Raw genomic sequence first — 19,624 nt, forward strand, 5'->3', positions numbered from 1 at the left:
CCGTATTCCTGCTTCCTCTGCTGTCTGAGACCTCACCTTGCCCCGGGGAGGATGAGAGAGGCTGGGGAGGCAAGAGGACCAGAAGATGATGACCCTGGGCCCAGGGCTGCCCATCCTGTGGAGCGCTTGCCAGTCCCTGCCCCACACCATCCATCCCACTTGTCAACTAGTACCTGGTGCCTAACATGTACAAGGACTGAGTTAGGCATTGGTGATAGTAGAAGAGCCCAGTGGTTAAGAGTGTGTTAGCCAGATCTGGACTCAAAATTTGGATCTGCTGCTTACTGGCTATGTGACCTCAGGCAGATTATTTAACCTCTCTGAGCCTTATTTTCCTATCTGTCATTTATCAAACCTTGTGGGTTTGTTGTGAGGATTAAATGAGATAATACATATATGCTCAGCATAATGCCTGACACATCATAAGCGCTCAAGCAATAGTAGCTATTATTATTAAGTGCAAAACAATCATGTCACATCTTAATGAATTCAGTTCAGTTCCACAACATTCATGGAGCACCTGGTGTGTGTCAGGAACCGTGTCTGGCTCTGGCAGAGGTGGGAAGAGAGAAACAATCCTGCCTTCAAGGAGCTCACCGGAGACAGCCCATCAGTAAATTATGACGATACTGTGAGCGATCTATTAGGGGTGTGAAGAGCGTAGACATACCTAAGAAGGGTCAGTGCCAGTTTCTGGAGGAGGAGCTGCCTCAGCTGAGTCCCCGAGGAGAACAGGAATCTGCCAGGTGAAGAGATGGAGGGCTGAAGGGCCAGAGCAGTGAAGCCGGGGGCTCCGGAAGAGGGGACCGCTTGAGCAGAGGGTTATGCAGTACTCAGGATGTAGCATGAATTGCCTCAAGGAGATGGAAGGGTCTAGGGCATAAGGACTCAGGGCTTGCTGTAGGAGAGCTGGGTTCAAGACCGACCTCCTTCTCTTCCTAGCTATTGACATGTGGCAAGTCCTCCCCGCAGAGACTTGGATTTCCTCATCAGTAGAACAGAGATAACCCAGCCCCTTCACGGGGTAAGGGCCATGAATACAGGCTGCTGTGTTTGCGCAGCGACAGGTCTGTTTGTGGCTGAGTGTCTTCTGCTCCAGCAGGGCCTCAGGCCCCGGGCGCCGAGACTTCTGGGCCCTCAGAAGGCGTCACACCAGCTTCCCGAGCAGCGCACTGGCCGCGGGCCGGGCACTGTGGGACTCACCTCGTGAGTCTCACCCAGTCAGACTTCACCGCGCGGATGCTGAGCAGCATCCTCATCCTCACCCATGTGGTCCAGGACAGAGGGGTTCCCATCCCTCGGAAACCCCTGGGCAAACCTGGATGAGTTGCTCACCCAACAAACGGGGACATAGGAATTTACCCAGATCCAGTCCTGCTGCAGGCCAGTGGCTGAGCTGGAATCTGAACCCAAGCCATTTGCCCTCTGACGGAGCTCTTAGCCACTGCACTGTTACTTAAACCAATAAATGGTGACCTTTCGAAACAGAGGAATCACCGAACTCTGATTCATTCCCAAACAGACCGATTAGTCTTCCCTGTGTCTAAACTCACTAATTCTCCTTCCGCACAATGGGGCCGGCACTCAGTCTTGGACGATGACACCCATAGTTCGAATACTTCAAATATTCTCCTGCGAATAGACTGTAAACAGAGAAGTGAGTAGGGGGAGGAGAGGAAGGGAGCGGGGGCAGTGGGATGAGGCCACAGCCACCTGCACCTGTCCTCCTGGGACGCAGCCGAGTGCAGTCTTGGGCCCTCTGCCCCCATCACCTCGCCTCTCTCGGGAGCCAGGGGCACCAGAGCCACACACTTGGCAGGCCCCCTCGAGCCCTGGCAGTTGGGCAGCAGCTGTGAAATGAGAGTTTGGGAGGGACCCTGAGCTGAGCAGCGAGCAGAAGCCATCAGGACCTTCGGTTTCCTTTCCAGAGCACATCTGAACCAGCTGCATGCGGTTGCAGGGCTGGCGGCCCACAATGGAGGGTGAACTGGATGCCTGCTGGGCGACAGGCAGGCGCGATGACACAGGCCAGAGTATTATTTACTCCCTGGGAACAGGTGCTGCCCGGGACTCGCCGTCCTCTCTTGCCTGACTCTCCTCTGCCCACATGTCCCGGCCCTACTCGGAGGCAGCTCCCTCCATGCCCTGAGCGGCCCCCGCCCCAGCCCTTGGCAGCAGGCGCCTGGGGGGTGCCAGCGGTGGGCCGGCTCCCCTGGAGACATGCGCTCTCACTGGAATCGGCTCATTTTACATAAACTGTTGGTGCAGATGTCAGGTGATAGCAACTTTCCGGCCCCAGTTAACCTGCCATTGCCCTGTCCGTGCCCACGCAGATGCAACAGAAGGAGCAGAGGGAAAGCCATGGAAGAGCGAGGAGAAAATAATACTGCACGCAAGCATCTTTGTGGACTGGCAAGTTTGCCTCTGGAAAATGCCCTCGACTGCGAGCCAGGAGCAGCTTTTCTATCAGAGGGAAACAAACAACCTGCAGGCGAGCTCCCACTGCCGCCCGCTGCTCTTTCCTCCCTGATTATGTGTTATTTCCTTCAAGCTCTGGTCGGTAAACACGCAGCACTCTTCTGTTGATTCACACAACAATACAGAAGGAGGTTAAGGCATTTCTTTGCACAGTTTGATTGAGGACAAATACAGAGGGGAAGTGAGTGAGCAGAAGGCCTGGAGGTCTTGCTCGGCTCATGAGCTGGACCACATGCTGCATTCACCCCATGTCCTTCTTCCTGAACCCCAGGACCGTCAGAACACATCGGTGCCAACTGTGAACCAGCTCCTTGGCCCCGGGACGCAGTGGGGGAAAAACGCTCCCAACCCAGCAGTGGAGGGAAGACAAATATATGGATAATCCCAGCACGTGGCCCAGGGTCACAGGGCCGTGAGTGACGGAGGCACATGCTGTGGGTTAGCAGAGAGCAAGACTGCACTTGGCCGAAGAGCTCAGGAGAAAACGGCCACGAGGTTTCCTGGTTCAGACCCTCATCCTGTGCCCTGGACCACAGAATCTGCGTCTGCACCAGCATCCTGCTTGCAGGCTCGTCCCGCTCCGATGCACCTCTCATTCTGCTACCAGAGGGGTCTTTCTGACTTACAACTCCAGCAGTTCTCCACTCATCTAAAACGCTTCATTGAACTCCATCACTCCAGGATAAAGGCCAGCATGGCCATCATCATCTAGCAGCCCCCCCACCCCCCCGAGCTCCCCTCCCCAGCCTCATTTCTCAAACTCATCTTTTCAGATGGTTTTTACTCCAGTAGTGCTGAACCGTATGCCATTTCGCCTTCCTTAGGTCGCCTCCCTGAAATGAACTCCTATTCATCCTTCAAAACTCACCTTCCATATGACCTCCTCCAAGTATTGATCGTGGTGTCTTCTGTGTTTTCTCTCTCTGTCTCGTTCTTCTTAAACTTCTTTGGATTGTAATGCTTTATCTTCCTGTTAATGTTTACCAAAAGACTGGAGCTTCTGAGGGTAAGAGTCATAGAGAGCTCGAGGCTGTGTCCTGGCATCCAGCATGGCACCTGGCGCTTAGCCATGCTCCACACGTGTTGGTGCCATCCCTTTCCACCAAAGGAAGGCTGACACCCTGGGGCTGGCCATACCTAGTGTCCCCAGTGCCTACTTCTCCTTTTCTGGAACTTTCCCCCATAGTCCTCCTCAAACCCTCTTCTAAAGCCTTTAGCTCCCTCCATCCTAACGCCCTCCTCCCACTGCCAAGAAAAAAAAGCCCGGTCTCAGGTCTCAGGGGAAGATAATCTAAACTCTTCCAAAGAGAGCGAGAGAAAGAAAAGGGCCTGATCTTAATTGACCTCCTGTGTCTCTCATGTCCTAGCGCCTTTGACCCCACAGCAACCCAGTGAACAGAGTATTTTGACCTCCATTTTACAGATTAAGACACTAAAGTTTAGAGACAGCAAGTGACTTTCCCAAGGTCACTCAGCTGATGAGCAGAGCCAGGATTCCCACCCAGAGGGTCTGACTCCAAAGAGTTTTCCCCTTTCACTGTAAGAGGGGGTGGACTTGGGGTATCTGCCGTTTCCTAGTCACCCTCCACACAAAAAGTGGAAAGCCTCTGTCCTAGTTATTTCTCCACCCTACAGGTCCCAGGCTGAAATCCTACTTCTTCCCAGAGGCCCCGTCTCCTGCAGCCAGCCCTGGCCGATCTTGCCTTCTGCTGACCTCCCGTCTCCCGCGGGACCGCCCGGGTATCAGTGCGTTCCACACTGCACTGGCCTCTGGGGGTTTCTGTGTCAGCAGCTTTTCATCTCAGTGCGAAGGCTGGGAACATGCTCCTGCTCCCCAGACAGGACCTAGGACAATGCCAGGCACGGGGCAAGAAGCCAACCGACAAGTCCTTTTATTCCAAAGGGGTGTTGATTCACAGCTGCAGTGTCCTCTGTTCCACTACCTGCTCCTTTTGTGATCTTGGACAAGTCACTTCTCTCTCTTTGTACTCCAGTTTCCTCATCTCCGAAGTAACAAAATTGGACTCTTGTAATAATATCTAACGTTTCCACAGTGTTTACTCTGTGCTGGGCATTGCTATAGTGCCTTACATCTACTACCTTATTGATTCCTCGCAACAACCCTGGGAGGCATCCACTCTCACGATCTCATTTTATAGAAACAGGAAACCAAAGCACAGAGAGGGTATGTAGTGTTCCCAAGGCCACACAGCCAGTAAGTGGCAAAACCTGGATTTAAAGGCAAGCAGTCTGGTTCCAGAGTCCATGCGCTAACCATTACATGCAATGCACCTCCTCTTAGATTTCTCTTTAAGGTGTGGGTGTCTCCTTCATTCATTTCACAGCTGTTTACTGGTCCTCTGCTCTGTCCCAGTCACAGGGGCCAGAGTTAGAAAACCCAATAAGCCCCTGATTCTTCCCTTTGGGGTCCCCCGTGGTGTGGAGTGGAGTGGTGGCTGAGGACCCTCGAGCCTTCTAGGTGTCCTTCTGGAGGGCTGGGCCGGCTATGGCACAAGCACCTCCACTACATGTCCCCCAAAGTTGGATTTTTCAGTGCTGCTTTATTTTCTCGTGGATTCACACTATAACTCAGAGTGTCTTTATCAGGAATGGGGACTAATGCCCCTTGACCTGTGGGTGCCCCTGTCCTGGTATCTGTCAAGTGGTTTGTTGGACTCAGCTGCCTCGTTCCAGGCCCCCCACAACGCAGCTGCAGCATCACCCTCCACAGGACCCCCCCCCAGCGGGGGCTGAAGACTCTCTGTTCCCACAAACGTGCCCCTCGCTCTTCCTCCTTCCCGTGGTGTCTGCCTGCCCGTCATGGGCCTGCTCATCCTTCTTGGCTCATCACAGAAGCCACCTCCGTGAAGCCTCTGCTGGTTCCCCTCACCAGATGCAATCGCTCTGTCCTTGCTCTTCCGTGTGGAGTTCGAGTTCCTCGCAGGCAAGAACACGTTTTATAGGCAATTGTCCAAAGCGTGCAATACAGCAACTCCCAGTGCAGAGCGGAAGGCACCATTCCCTGGGCTGCAAAGCCCTAATTTCTAGCCTCTGCTCCTCTATTGAATACTTGTGTGACATATGACAAGTCGTTGTCATTTATTTATTGTTTGTTTCTCCTGATCCCTAAAGAATACAGAAAAGTGTAAAGAAGGCCTAAATTATCCATAATTCCCACCACTCTTCCTATTTTGCTCTATTTCCTTCTTATCCCTCCTCTATGCATGTAGCACAGGTGGAAGTAGATATGCTGTAAATATTATTTTGTGACCATTTTCACTTAATGTTTTATGAACATTGTCTTTGATGAAAATCTTTTATACAGAATTTTTTAAAAAAAATTTTTATTGAGGTATAATTTACAGACAGCAAATGCACCGTTTTTTAAGTGCGTGGTTTTGATGAGTTCTGACAACTGTGAGCATTCAGTAACCATCACCACGGTTGGATTTAGAACATTTCCACCATTCCCAGAAGTTCTGAACACTCCTTTGAAGTCAGTCCCCACATTCCTCCGGGCCCAGGCGACCACGGATGTGCTTCTACAGCCGGATTTTTTTTCTTTTGAGGAAGATTAGCCCTGAGCTAACTACTGCCAATCCTCGTCTTTTCGCTGAGGAAGGCTGGCCCTGAGCTAACATCCACGCCCATCTTCCTCTACTTTATATGTGGGATGCCTGCCACAGCATGGCTTGACAAGCAGTGCCATGTCCGCACCCGAGATCCGAACCAGAGAATCCCAGGCCACAGAAGCAGAATGTGCGAACTTTACCGCTGCGCCACCGGGCCGCTACGGCCAGATTTTGAATGACCATGTCATGCTGCATCGCAAGGATGCCTTTCTTGGTTAGGCCATTTCCCGATTGTTGGCCACAAGGACAGTATCTCACTTTTCCCTGTAATGAATTACAATCCAATGAACAATCTTTGGTCATACCTATGCTTATGTCCTTGGGATAAATGCTCAGACCTAGAGTTGTCGGATCAAAGGGTACATACGCACAGTTTTAAGGCTTATGATAAATATTTGAGCAAGTCGCTTTTAATCGCTCTGAGTCTCAGTTTAGCCATTTGTAAAATAGGGACTAAAAATTCCAGCCTCAAGGAGTTGCGAGGATGACGTGAGACAAGGTGTAAGGCATTTCGAGTAACTCATCAGCCCGGCTGCAAATCCCTGGGGAGCAGAGCCTGGGCCAGGTGGCTCTGGGTTTGAGTCCTGACTCGGCCCCTCTTCTGGCGGTGGCCCTGAGTGAGCTGCCTAACCTCAGCGGCCTCGCCGTTCTCATGTGTCCAGTGGGAAGCAGGTTCCGTGCTCCCAGGGTTGCTGTGAAGGTTAAGTGAGATTCTCCCCGTTGGAGCTCAGAGCACTTCCTAGCAGTGATTAGTTCCGGTCAGGGTTTTCGGTTACAAATAAATAGGCACCACTCTGGTTAACTTAAGGAGAGGAGGAAGTTGTTGAAAGGATATTGGGTAGCTCACAGAATCAACAGGAAGGCTAGAGACCCAGGCGTGCAAAACGAGCAGGAACTAAGGTAGATTGGGCAGCTGAGCACACAGCCCAGGCCCTGCCCCAGGAAGTGTCTCGTTAGGACCTGAGCTGGCACTGCCGCCTCCCGGGCCTCGCTGCCCAGGCCGCCGCCAGACACCCGGCTGGTGTGGCTCCCGTCATTGCGGGCCATCCTCCTGTCCATACCACACGCTCCAGATTTCCAGTTCCAGATGGAGGCATCCAAGTGGCAGAGTCAGGCTTACAGACCAGAGCCCTGGCTGCCAGGGAATGAGATGAACAAACGTCTGCTTTCTTTCAGCTTCTGCTGGGCTGCGGGGGGAGAAGGGGGGGCAGTTCCCGGCTTCGTCCCCAAGCCCACAGAGTGTGAGAATTCCCTAAAATAGGCAGCAGGCTCAGACGCTGGGTCGCTAAAAGTGATAAGTCCATGACGCTATTATTTTTAATAATGTGATGACTGAATAAATGTTTAGTGAATTGTGTTTATTCTATAAACACATGCTAAATGCTATAGGACAAGCATCGTTTTAAAGAAACTTCTTCATGAATGCTCTGATAAAAGTTATGGCAGATTTGCGCATTTGGAAGGTGTCATATTGGGTTTTCTTCTCGTGGGAACAGGTCTGCATAAACTTCTAGTGATTTTAAGGTATTCGGGTGTGCGTGTGTGTGTATGGGGTTGGCATGGAGAGGACACAGGGAGAAGATAGAATCTGTGATTTACTGCAAATGAGCACTCTTGATCAAATCTTCAAATTCCACTGTCCATTTCCTTTTGGTTTGATTTGATACAATTTTTCACTAGAACTGGGCAAGTCCAGTTACCCAGGATGAGGCAGACAGTCAAGTTGGCCACAGGTATGGGTAGCCTTGGGGCTGGTCTGATTTCAGTGGGGGTCAGTTGAACATAGTCAACAGCTGACTCCTGTTATTTATCTTCCATAGCTATGATTTTTTGAGCCCTTAATGGACATTGCTTGTTTAATTCTCACAATCACCTGTGGTGGGAGAATGGCGGCCTAGAGGATAAGAATAATCTTTTCAAGGTCACACAGCTAGCAGGTGAAAGATTGGGGATTTGAAGCCAGGTCTGCCTGTGGTTGAATTCAAGGCTCTTAGCGACAAGTGTAGCAAAGCAAACAGTGTGCACATGGCTCTGGAGAGCTGGGGACAGGGCCACCGTGTCAACAGACATGTTAGCCAGGTGGACATAGCATGAGGATGAAGCGTGGGAGGTGAGCCCTCCAACAGTCAGCTCAGGCTTCCAGGGCAGATTCCCAGGCCCAGGGAGGTGGACTAGCCAGTCATATGAGATATACTTAAAGCTTGCTTGTTTTTGCCTTAAAAATATTTTGTTGTACTAGATTGACTGACTATTTGCATATATGCAAAATATCCCTGCCTCTCATCCCCCATCCTTCCAAGCAACTAATGGTACCAGTTTTTATGAATTCTGCCAGAGTTCTTTCTATGCATCCACAAACATAAGTAATGATTCATCTATCCTTCTATTTGCAACCTAAATGGTATCATACTGTGTGCATTGTTCTACCCTTCAGTGTGTTCGCCTAACAATATGTCTTGGAGATCTTTCCATGATGGGATACATAGCTCTTCTCCATTTTTTAACAGTTGCATAGTTTTCCAGAGTGTGACCATTCTATGAATATAGCATAATTTACTTAACATGGTCTATTAATAAAGATTTGGGATGCTTCCAATTTTTTTTTTTTCCTCGCTGTTATAAACAATGCTGCAATGATCCACAATGGTTTTTCTGCTTCTGCAAACATATTCAGACTGATGGCATGTATCAGTGCCACCTTTGTCACAGACGTGTAGCTGTGTGGGTCCTGCTGGTTTGTAACCTCACGGAGAGGACTGGAGGCGTGACTCAGCTTGGCCCCTCCTCTGAGAAGCTTCTCTGAATGGCCCCGAGATGGCCACTTCTTCCTCGTGTTACCTTTAGCCTCTGTACGCATTTTCATTGTTGCGCTCATCACTCTGAGGTGTAATTATTTACACACTTGTGCTTGCGCTTTTTTACACCTGTGCTTTTTCTACCAGATTGTGAGCTCCTTGAAAGCAGGGACTGTACTTTCTGAGTCTCCAGCCCAGCGTCTGGCACGTGGGAGGAGCAATAAATGTTTGTTAAATTAAGCTGAATCTATGTGCTTAGCACCCCACCAGCCCCCTCAAGAATGCTAAAGGCTTGATTACTCCCAGCCGTCCATATAATATACACAACAAATATACTCTCGTGGAGAAACCGAACTACTGTGTGAAATACTTGAATTCACCAATGATTAGGAAAGACATGGATAGGGCCCTTTTTTCTCTGTCTAAAGAAGAGTCGCTATTGACTCTTTGCCTTAGCTTCCTAGGGCTGCTGAAACAAAGTACCCCAGACTGCGGGGCTTAAACAGCAACGATTCACTGTCTCCCAGCTCTGGAGACTAGAAGTTCAAAATCAAGGTGTTGCAGGATAGGTTCCTTCTGAAGGCTGTGTGGCAAGGATCTTCTCCTGGCCTCTCTCCTTGGCCTGTAGCTGGCCATCTTCTCTCTCTGTCTCCTCATATTTCCCTCCCTCTGTGCCTGTCTGTGTCCAAATTTCCCCTTCTTAGAAGGACACTGGTCATATTGGGTGAGGGCCCATCCTCATGATCATTTTAACTTGATCACCTCTGTGAAGATCCCATCTCTAAATAAGGTCCCGTTCTGACTTACTGAGGGTTAGGACTCGCATTTTCATTTTGAAAATAATTTAAAAAATCATATCAAGGAACCATGACCAGCAGGAGTCTTCTGGGACTATAAAAATTAAATTTAAAGACAGTCTTTGAGTATGTGATTTATGGATGACCAAGGTTGGCGAAACATTCCCTTCCCAGCCAGGGTTCTGAGGGTCACCCCTCCCCCCATTCTGGGCCCACGGTGTCCGGAGGCCGAGGTCTCTCCACCCTGGAAAGCAGGAGGTGCTCTACTCACTGCCAATTACACCGCCTGCCATTCCCTATGGTCTCAAAAATATTTCTCTGATGATATCAGATCTGAGCTGCTGGGGCTGATAAAGCTTTTGGTTTCACAAGAGTTTGATTCTCCAGGTACTTTTTCAGCTCAGGATAAATCCAACAGACTAGCTATGTCATCCACAGGGGCTTTATTTAGGGGAAGGCTCTATGATGGAGCCTAGCTTTGGGACTAAGGGGAATTCCTGTCCTAAATGTGGGTTATGGGCCCCTCTTCCGCGGCTCCGTACTCCCTGGGCTTCTCTCTGACCCAGCTTCATGCAGACCTAATCATCTCTCTATTCATCTGTCTCTCCCACTGGACCGTCTGTCTTGTTTGCTGTGTCCCCTTAACAGCTGACACTGGACAGCTGATCTTTCTAGACCGGTCAGCAAATCCCAAACTGCTTGTGTGGGAACCCTGCCTCCTGAGACAGTGCATGGCTTTAGCAAACTAGGTCATCTGAGGGGAAAGGAGCAAGGGAGCAAGTTTGGGCATGGAATGGGAGTCAGGGGGAAGGAAGGGCCGCATGTGAGGGTGTGTGTTTGAGAGTTTGCAGAGGGGAATTCTGGGGGAAATGGACACAGAGTCTCCCAAAAGAGGTCAATGGATCCATCCACCCAGTGACCCACCCAAACATCTATCCACCCACCCAGCCACCTACCCACCCATCCATCTATCTACCCACCCATCCATCCACCTAACTATCCACTCATCCACCCATCCATCTCTCCATCCATCCAACAATAACTATTTCTAAGCACCTGTTAGGTGGCAGACACTATACTGGGCACCAGGAATGATACAGTGAATGAAACAATGTCCCCGTCTTCATGGAGCTGACTTTTTAGTGTGGACACAACCAAAACTCAGATAATGTAATGCACAAGTCCCACGTGGGCATTCTACTGTAAGTCCCTCATGATGAAACCCAAAACAGGGCAAGGGGTATGCTCTTTTAGATAAGGCCCAAAGGGAAGGCTTCCAAGGAAATCGCACTTCAGTAAAGACCCACCTGAAGTGAAGGAGGAAGCCGTGTGAATATCTGGGGAAGAGCACGCCAGGCAGGGAGAAGAGAGGTGCAGAGGCCCTGAGGCAGGAACGGGCCAGCGCGTTAGCAATAGGAAGAGCCCAGCGAGATGGGAATAAAGGAAGTCAGCAACGAATGACGACAGCTTCAAGAGCTGACTCTTCTAGGGTTTTAAAAAAATTTCTTAAGCTGACATTTATTAAGAGCTTACAAAATATCAGACTTTTTGTTTAAGGAGTTTAAATATATTAACTCATTTATTTCTCACAAAAAAAATTAGGTAGGTATTATTATCTCTATTTTATACATGAAGAAACTGAGGCACAGAAAGATAAACAGCTTGTCCAGCACACGGCTAGTAAGTCATGGAGCCCAGACTCACACACCGGGCACACTGCAAAACTGCTACGCTGTTGGTGCCTCAGGACCTCCCCTTGGGTTAGAGCCGTGACAACCCCACTGCCCCTTGCATCGTCTCCCCAGCACTGCAAGGAGCAGCCAGTAGTCATTCACTCACTTGACACAGTGGAGGGGGTCGCTGACCTCACCATATGCGCAAGGGTGCTGGGTCCTGGGAGGAGATGGGGAGGAAGACAGCAGCTGGGAAGACAGGAGCGTGCAGAGGCCGTGACAGGGGCTGCAGCCAAAAGAGAAGCACAGGGTGTCGAGAGGACACAGAGCAGGACCTTCCTAGAGAAAAGTGACCTGGAGCCAGGTCACCCCATGCCCCAGGACAGCCTTTCTCCCACCTCCTCTCTCATGCAGACAACCTTGTATGCAGCGAACCTTGCTGCTGATGTGCCCATCAGTACGTACCAGTTGCCAATAAAGCCACTTCTGACTGTCCGCTACTCACTACCCACTATTATTCTCCTTCCCAAATGTGCCTGCTTGCTCCTACCTGCACACCGGCCCCACCCCGCTGGGCAGCAGGTGTTGGAGCAGCTAAGAGGAGGCCCCCTCCCCAGAGCAGAGGAGCCCTGGAGGCCTCGGAAGTTCGGCTCTAGTCCCTGATGGGGAGTGGATTTTGGATGCCACAGCACCTTCTGCAACCCCCTGAGGTCGCAGCAGGAGGGCAGCTGTGGCAGGGTGACAGCTGAGGGGCTGGGGAGGCCGTGCCTACTCATCAAGTTAGTCCTGGAAGCAAGACAAGCAGGCAGGAAGGAGCCTCCGGGCCTTGGACGCACAAGAAAGGGCAGACGGGCAGCAGGGCCAGGAGAGCCCGCAGCGTGGCCAGCCCAGGGCTGCTGTGCCAACAGTGAGCCCGGGGCGCTGCAGCCACGGGCCCTGGTCCTTGCTTTCTTCCTCAGAGGGAAACACAGGTAAGGAAGTGGGGGGCTCTGAGACGCCTGCTATGCTTTCAAAGCGAAAAGGGGTTGTTTTTGATGTCTGCCCAGAGATGGAGCCAGTCCCGGGGGGCTGCCTTTGCGGTTCCAGTAAAAGGAGCGATGTTGACACGGAATTCGTGGATTGGCCTCATTTCATGAAAAACAAGCTGCCAAACCAAATGGGAAACGGAGTTCAGCGGAGAAATATGTGCTGACTCCCCTCCCCCACCACACTTGGCTCCTGACGCCAATCAGCGCAAGACCGGCGCTCTCTGCCCGAAGTTCCAGCATCAGGGAATTTTGCTGGCAGGTCCCCGAGTTCACAGGACATGTGGTTTGCTCCTGATGGCGATTTCTCAGCAGGGCCGGCCTGTGCCTGTGGCCTGTCACTTCTCAAACTTCCTGTTCTGTAGTGGGAAAAAGAGCACTAGGCAGAGAGATGACTGGAATGAGACCAGCTGCCCTAGGAAGGTGTCCCAGAATTCAGAGATCCCCAAGAAGTTTCAGACTTCTAGTACCTGCTTACCATGTCCCAAAGTGGGGTATCCGCCACTTTTCATGCTTCCGTGGTTAAAATTCAGGCCAAGCTCCTACGCATCAACTCTTGAAGATGGAGGATCAATTCCATTCCTGCTTTGCCACCCGGCCTCTCTGTGACCTCGGACAACTTGCTCAACATCTCTGTGCCTTGGTTGCTACAGCTCTTGAATGGCAATAAAAGACCTCTATTATAAAGTTCCTGAGAGGATTAAACAAAAACATGCATGTGAAACGTCAAGGCCTGGTGTTCAGGCTCATAAGCACTCAGTAAATTGTTGTGGTTATTATTTTTATTATTAATACCAGTCAGTCAATACGTGTTCTTGGTTAAGATTTTCTTGATTATAAAAAGCTAAAATAAGAACTAAAATCTACTCAAACTAAGTCAAGAAAAAGATAGTGGGGGGAGAGTTAGCGCGGTAGATGTGAATTATAAGAACATAAATTATCTCCCCTGGTAGGGGACAGTGGGTGTGCTGAGCTTCCGTGCACTGGAATCAGGAACTGAAAACCTGGAACCAAGACTCCTTATGCTCCACCCCGGGAGTCTTCTAGACCAGCGCGGCCCCACAGAACCATCTGAGATGACGGAAATGTTCCGTATCTGTGTAGTGCAGCTGAGGAGCTGAATTTTAAACCTCTAATGTTATTTAAATAATTTAAATTTAAATTAATTAAAATTGTTATTTAAATAAAATTAAATAGCCACACAGGGCCACCATATTGTACAGCACAGTTCTAGACTTTGCTTCTTTCTCCCTCCCTCTTTATCTCTCGCTCTGTCTCTGCTCTTCTCTCTCCCCGCCCCAGCGTCCTCTGCATCCTCAGCATGTGGCCTCCTGCACTAGCTCTGCCTTTTCTGCCTCACCTCTCAGCCCAGGGGCCACTCTTGACCACCATGTCTCTGCTTTGGGATTCCAAATCCTAGGAGAGTGATTTCACTGACTTCACTCACCTTTTCAAGCCAGACTGCAAGTTAAAGGCCACTCTATGTAGGAAACGCTTTTGGGTCAGGGGTTCACTCCCAGAGAGTCAGTCAAGGAATCTTCCTATACTCTCTCAACGGGGCTGGGTGGGGCTTCCCCCCAGGAGAGGCTGCGCAGGGCAGGCGCTCTAGTCCCCTGTGCCTTTTATCTGAGGATGGCAGTGAGCCAGTTTTGGCGTCTATGCCTCGGTCTGGCCCCGGAGCTGCACGGCTAGGACAGGAAGTATGCCTGCCTTTCCCCAGCCTCTGCAGTGACTCAGGACCGGTTTGCGAGGCAAGCCCAAAGATGCCGTGTTGAACAGTGACTCTGAGAGGAAGCAGATAAAGCGTGAGCGGCGCTCTGCCTGGTGGGCCCTGCTGAGCCACACTCAGACTCGGGGCTGCTCCTGGTCGGGCTAGATGATGACAAATGACCGAAGACTGGAAATGCCAGGTTTGGAAAAGAATGTGTTTGTGTTCCTCCAGATTCCTGGAGGCACAGAGCCCCAGCCCAGCAGTGGCGAGAGAGAACAATGGCAGACTCAAACTCCGTGTCATCGTGCACTCCTGGCTTCACCCTGTTGATTGAGCTTGACAAGGCTCCTCGGTCAAGCAACTGACCAGGGCCGGCAAGCAGCTGCTGTGTCGGGGCTTTGTGGTCAGGCCTTTTAATTGGTTTGTCTGATTCTTTGAGTAGATGGACTCAATGGGTTGTTTAACTTATTAATCAAACATCAAACGTTATTAAAGGGACAGCTACATGCCCCGAACTGTGCTTGGCTTTGTGAAAGGATATGAAACGGATCCTTACTGGAAGCTGGAGTGATAGCTCCCACCTCTCCCGCTTGTCCTGAGGAAGTGCAGACTGCGATTTGCGGACAGCGTGGCGGGGCTGCGGGTCCTCGTCCCTGTTTCCGCTGCTGCCTGCTCCCTGGCTCTGATCACCCTCCACGCAGCGGCCAGAGTGACTGCTCAGGTAGATAAGCACTGAGGATGCTCTGCTGCTAACAACCGCCAATGATCCTGCTGTACTTAGAACAGAAGCCAAGCCCAGACTCAAAAGAGCCCCTGCTCCGGCCCCCCACCTCCCTGGCCCCGTCTCCTGGGACTCCTCCCCCGGCTCACCTCATCCCTGCCACCCGGGCCTCTCGCCATTCCTCCAGCTAAGCTCAGTCTTGTCTTAGGGCCTCTCCGCTGGCAGGTCTCTTCTCCTAGAATGTTCTTTTCCTAGATTTTTGTGCATGGCAGGCCCTTCTTGCTGTTCACCACACATCCTCAGAGAGGTCCTTCAATATCATCCCTTTAAAGTCGCTCCCCTGGCACGCTCGATGGTTCTTGCCTTGCTTTATTTCCATTGTGTATTTATCCCTCGAGGCTTGAGGTTCTCCAGGGGGTGGTGCTGGTGGCCGTGGTTGGTTGGCTTCCTGTTGTCCCCAGTTAGAACAGCCTCTTCAATGACAGATGTCAGTCAAGTGAGACTCAGTCTTGTTCGCCGGATATATTTGCAGCTCCCAGGACTGCCCAAAGCACAGCTGGGCCTCAGTGACTGTCTGGTGAATAAATGATTGAGTTAGGGAGACGAGTGACTGGCGGGGCAGAGGAGCAGTTTTGCAAAGATCCGGGGCTGTATGCTGTGCTTAATTGTATGGTCTAGATTTTAATTATTGTTATTATTATTTTTAGCAAAACTAAGAGATTAACCTTTTAACTCCCGAGTGTGGGTTTTGGCTCTTTCTGGGCTTCAGTTTCCTCTGCTGTACATGGTGGGCACCCCATCACCGATGTCATGTGGCTACCCAGAGGTGTGCCTGATTCACTTTTTAAAAGTGCTTTGAAAAGACTCGCTCTGGACGGAGCACGCATCCATGGGTGGCCCCAGACGCTCTTTCGAATACCTAGTCGCCCCCTGAACCTCAGCATTCGGATGTTTGGAAGGCTGCTCCAGCCGACCATGTCTGAATGAGACCAGCATCTTCCACGTTCCTCCTCAAACCCGCCTCTGTTATTCCCTGCCTCCATGGATGGCTTGGTCATCCTTCCAGGTCACAGTCAGAACTCTGGGCCTAATTCTCAACACCCATTTCTCCCTCTGCCTTCTTGTCAGTTCAGTGGATTCTGCCTCCGGTCATTTGAACGTGTCCAAATCTGTCTGCTTGTCTCCATCCGCACCACCCCTACCCCAGTCCAGGCCCCTTTTATTCTTGCTTTGATTACTGAAACAGTCTCCTTACTGGTCTCCTCGCCCCCATTCTTTCCCATCTCCGACCCATTCTCCAGACCACAAACACCATCCATTAAAAATCTAATCACGTCCTCTTTCCTTCGGTGGTTCCCCATTGCCCCTGAATGGAAGCCCACACTCCATACGGTGACCCACGAGGCCTTGACATGTCTTACTTCACTGGCCTCACTTCTTGCAACTCCCTGCCCTCACCCTACCCTCAACTTCCTTCTGTTCCCCAAATGCTAGGTGTCTCTCATCTCCAGTACTGATGTCTGGGAAGGGGGAGTAAGGCGAGCAGGCCCCTTCTCCCAGGTCAGCTGGAGAAACTTACGCAATGACAGCAGAGGAGAGGGACAGACAGGACAACTTGCCGATATTTACAGAGCACAGTGCTAAGGAAATGCCCTGCCTCCTCTGACCTTCTCAACCACTCTGTGGGGGCGGACACTACGATTCTCCTCTCTCCCACTTCTGAGCAAATGATGTTTTATCAACAAGCCAGCTTTGCAAATCTGAGAGATAACATGAAGGGCCGGTCAGCCTGGCACACCACGTGATGGCAATTCTTCCTCAGAGAGGTTTCATGTGATGTGCACATGACTTTTATGTTTGTTAACAAACACAGCAGGGAATGCCCACACTTATTGCTCTGTGTAGCTATTATTTTAAGTTTAGTTTTATGATTATCAAAGTTATATGCACATGGAAAGAGTCAAAAAGTTCTACATGCTTTGATACAAAAGATGGTCACTACCTTCCTGTTCCCAGCTCCTGCCCCAAACGCACACGGTGTGGGTTCCCGTGGTCCAGAGACAACCACTGTCTACACTCAGCAGACCCTTCTTGTTATTTGCTTCCATAGCTCTCACTAACGTGCTTTTATTGTTACTGTGTGATCTCCCGGTTTCAGGCATCATCTATTGGCTTTCCACCATTAGAAGATGAGGATGGCTCTGCCATCAACCCACCACCCCAAGTGCAACACACATGACCACATGTTGTCCCTGCTCTCCTATCTTCCCAATATACATATAATTTAATTTTAGCCAGATCAGTATTTTCACAGCTGTGTCATCTACCACACTAGATTTTTTACTTTTCCTGCACAATTTTTTATTTCCCCTGGAATCATTTTCTTATTTTTTAAGCTTGCTTAATTTTCTATGTGCTTATTGCTAATTTAACCTCAAGCCAGTCCACAGTTGTATAAATCTTTTCTAAATATTTTGAAGTACATTTGAGATTATATCCATTTCACCTTTTTGAAGCCGTCTCTCTGGGGCCATCTGACCAGCTCTGATCCGGGCAGGCGGCCTGGATGCCTGTACCGCTGTCATCCCAAATCTTTCCTGGGCCTTCCTTGTGCCTCTCTCTGAGGCTGGAGTTCCTTATTTCTGGGTCCCATGCTTTTCTCTTTCTTGGATTATTTTCATTTTGGAGCATGGGAAAGAGGACACGGGGGTTTTTGTTTGACCATCTGTGCACGTGTTTAACCTGTCATCTTCAACAGACATTCTTAGCCTCGTGTCAAAGATGAAGCAATCGATGTTCAGGAATATTAAGCAACTTGGAAGTTGTCGAGTTGGTCTAGTGGGGTATTTCCCCTATCAGAGCACCCATCGCACTGTTTTCTTATGTGTTCTCCCTTCTGAGCCATACGCTCCCTTAGGGCGAGGACCGAATCTGTCTTGTCGCCTCTTGCGTCTGTGGTGGTGGGCCCATCCTAGGCGCCCAGCCCGTGATTCCGAAGTGCATTTGCTGGGTCTGACTTTGAAGGACATCTTCTATTACATCCAGCAATATGCATCGTGTTTCTAACTCCCCAAACCCAGATTATCTGCACTTGCTTGCAGTTATTTCCCACCCCCGCTGCTTCATGCTTATTGTCATCTCAGGAGTGAGACAGACATCTTGTCTGCACCTGAAAGAGCTCAAAAAAATTCCATGGGAAGGTCTTGCCTGGCCTTTGTTCCTGAATCACAGAACTCTCTTCCAAAGTTCATTGGTGGGAGATATACAATAGTATAATCACAGAGTATGTTTTTCCCAAAAGAAACTCACTCAAGCGGAGGCCATGCCATGTTTATGACATTTTTTTCCTGTTTTTGGGATACCTCATGGAAACTTAGTAGAACAAAGGATTTATTTTTGTTAGGTTATATCTTAGTATCGGGTGCTGCTCGCCTGTGGCCTGTTAAGTCTGAACATCTCAACTTGAAAAAAACACTCTGATTAATAAAAACAACCTAAAACAGATCCCCTCAGCTGGGTGACTCTGTGTTATGTTAAAACGTAACGTAACAAACACGGCCCGTGCCCTCCCCAGAACCGAACCTACCGCAGCTAAAAATAGCCCCGGTCTTCCCCTGCGGCTGGAAAACAGGAACAGCAGCGCCTGTTTGCCTGCTGGTGTGCCCTGCACGGGCTCCGGCCCGCTCACGGCCCGGCTCGCACACGTGAGCTGGTTCTGATCACCCGACCCCGAATCCGACAGATGCAGCAAGAGGAAGCGAATTCTGCGCAGACGTGGCTGCCGGGTCCCGAGACAGTGCCCTGCTCCCCCTGGGCCCGGGGGTGGGGAGAATCACCGTGACCGCCACTTAGAGGGGGCCGCTCTTAACGTGTGCCAGGCTCTGTGGGCACGGAGATAGGGATTCTGAGTGTCTTAACCCTTTCATCCTCGCCATGCATGAGGGCAAGTCCTATTATCATCCTCACTCTACAGATAAAAGAACTGAGGCCTCAGGAGATAAAGGAACTGGCCTGCTCACCTGGGACGGTGTAGGAGCGGCATCCACACCCGGCTGGTCTCACTAAGGAGCATCCTACGAAGCCACTTGCCCAGTGCTCCCACCTCCCACGCGGCCGTAGCCGCTGGGAAGCGGAGGGAGACAGCCGAATGCCTTCCCTCTCCAGCCCACTATTTGCTGTTGACCTGTGAAGATAGAGGCAGAAAATACAGCCTCTCGGAGTTGGCAGGGACTATGAGGATTGTGTGTCCTTGCGCATCTTTCCTTCCACGGCAGATCTGACTAGTTCCCACTCAAATCCACCGGATAATCATAGGCCTTGGAGTTAGACAGGCCTGGTCTCACGTCTCAGCTCTCCCATGCACTGATTGCATAATATTGGAAGACACCGATACTGATGGTAACGAGTAGGTATGAGTGCTCCCTCCGCCAGGCCCTGGCTGAGCTCTTCTAACCTCCTAATCTGCCGCAATCTTCACCACAATGTCTGAAGCATGTCATTGCAGTAAGTTTACAGTGGAGGACCCTGAGGCTTGAGGAGGAGGTAAAGTAAGCTTAGTATGGTGTCAAAAGCATGGGCTATGGGATTAAACATCCTTGATTCCGATCCTGCTTCCTCCTGTGTGACCCTGGGCCAGTTACTTAACCTCTCTGAATCTGTTCCTCCATAAGTAAATGGGGGTACATAATAATATGTACCATGCAGGGTTGTTGCGAGGACGAGACGATCTTTTGCAATAGGTACTAAATAATAGTTCCTTGAAACTTTACCCCTTTCTGGAAGAGCCCAATCC

At 50.5% G+C, this 19,624-nt stretch overlaps 1 long non-coding RNA gene across 4 annotated transcripts; it reads right to left on the reverse strand.

Annotated features, from left to right (window-relative positions):
• Positions 1-11,301: 11,301 nt before the first annotated feature.
• Positions 11,302-18,566, reverse strand: LOC124230028 (uncharacterized). Of its 4 annotated transcripts, none has more exons than XR_006886053.1 (4): positions 18,419-18,566; positions 14,982-15,406; positions 14,668-14,882; positions 11,302-13,091 (listed from the first exon to the last, which is right to left on the reverse strand). It is a non-coding gene; the product is annotated as an uncharacterized LOC124230028 (long non-coding RNA). The 4 variants fall into 4 exon arrangements; XR_006886054.1 differs by having other exon boundaries at positions 11,302-12,759; positions 12,879-14,882; XR_006886052.1 differs by having other exon boundaries at positions 11,302-14,882.
• Positions 18,567-19,624: the final 1,058 nt, after the last annotated feature.

The sequence above is a fragment of the Equus quagga genome, chromosome 18, assembly GCF_021613505.1.
Source record: "Equus quagga isolate Etosha38 chromosome 18, UCLA_HA_Equagga_1.0, whole genome shotgun sequence".
Lineage (NCBI taxonomy): Eukaryota > Metazoa > Chordata > Mammalia > Perissodactyla > Equidae > Equus > Equus quagga.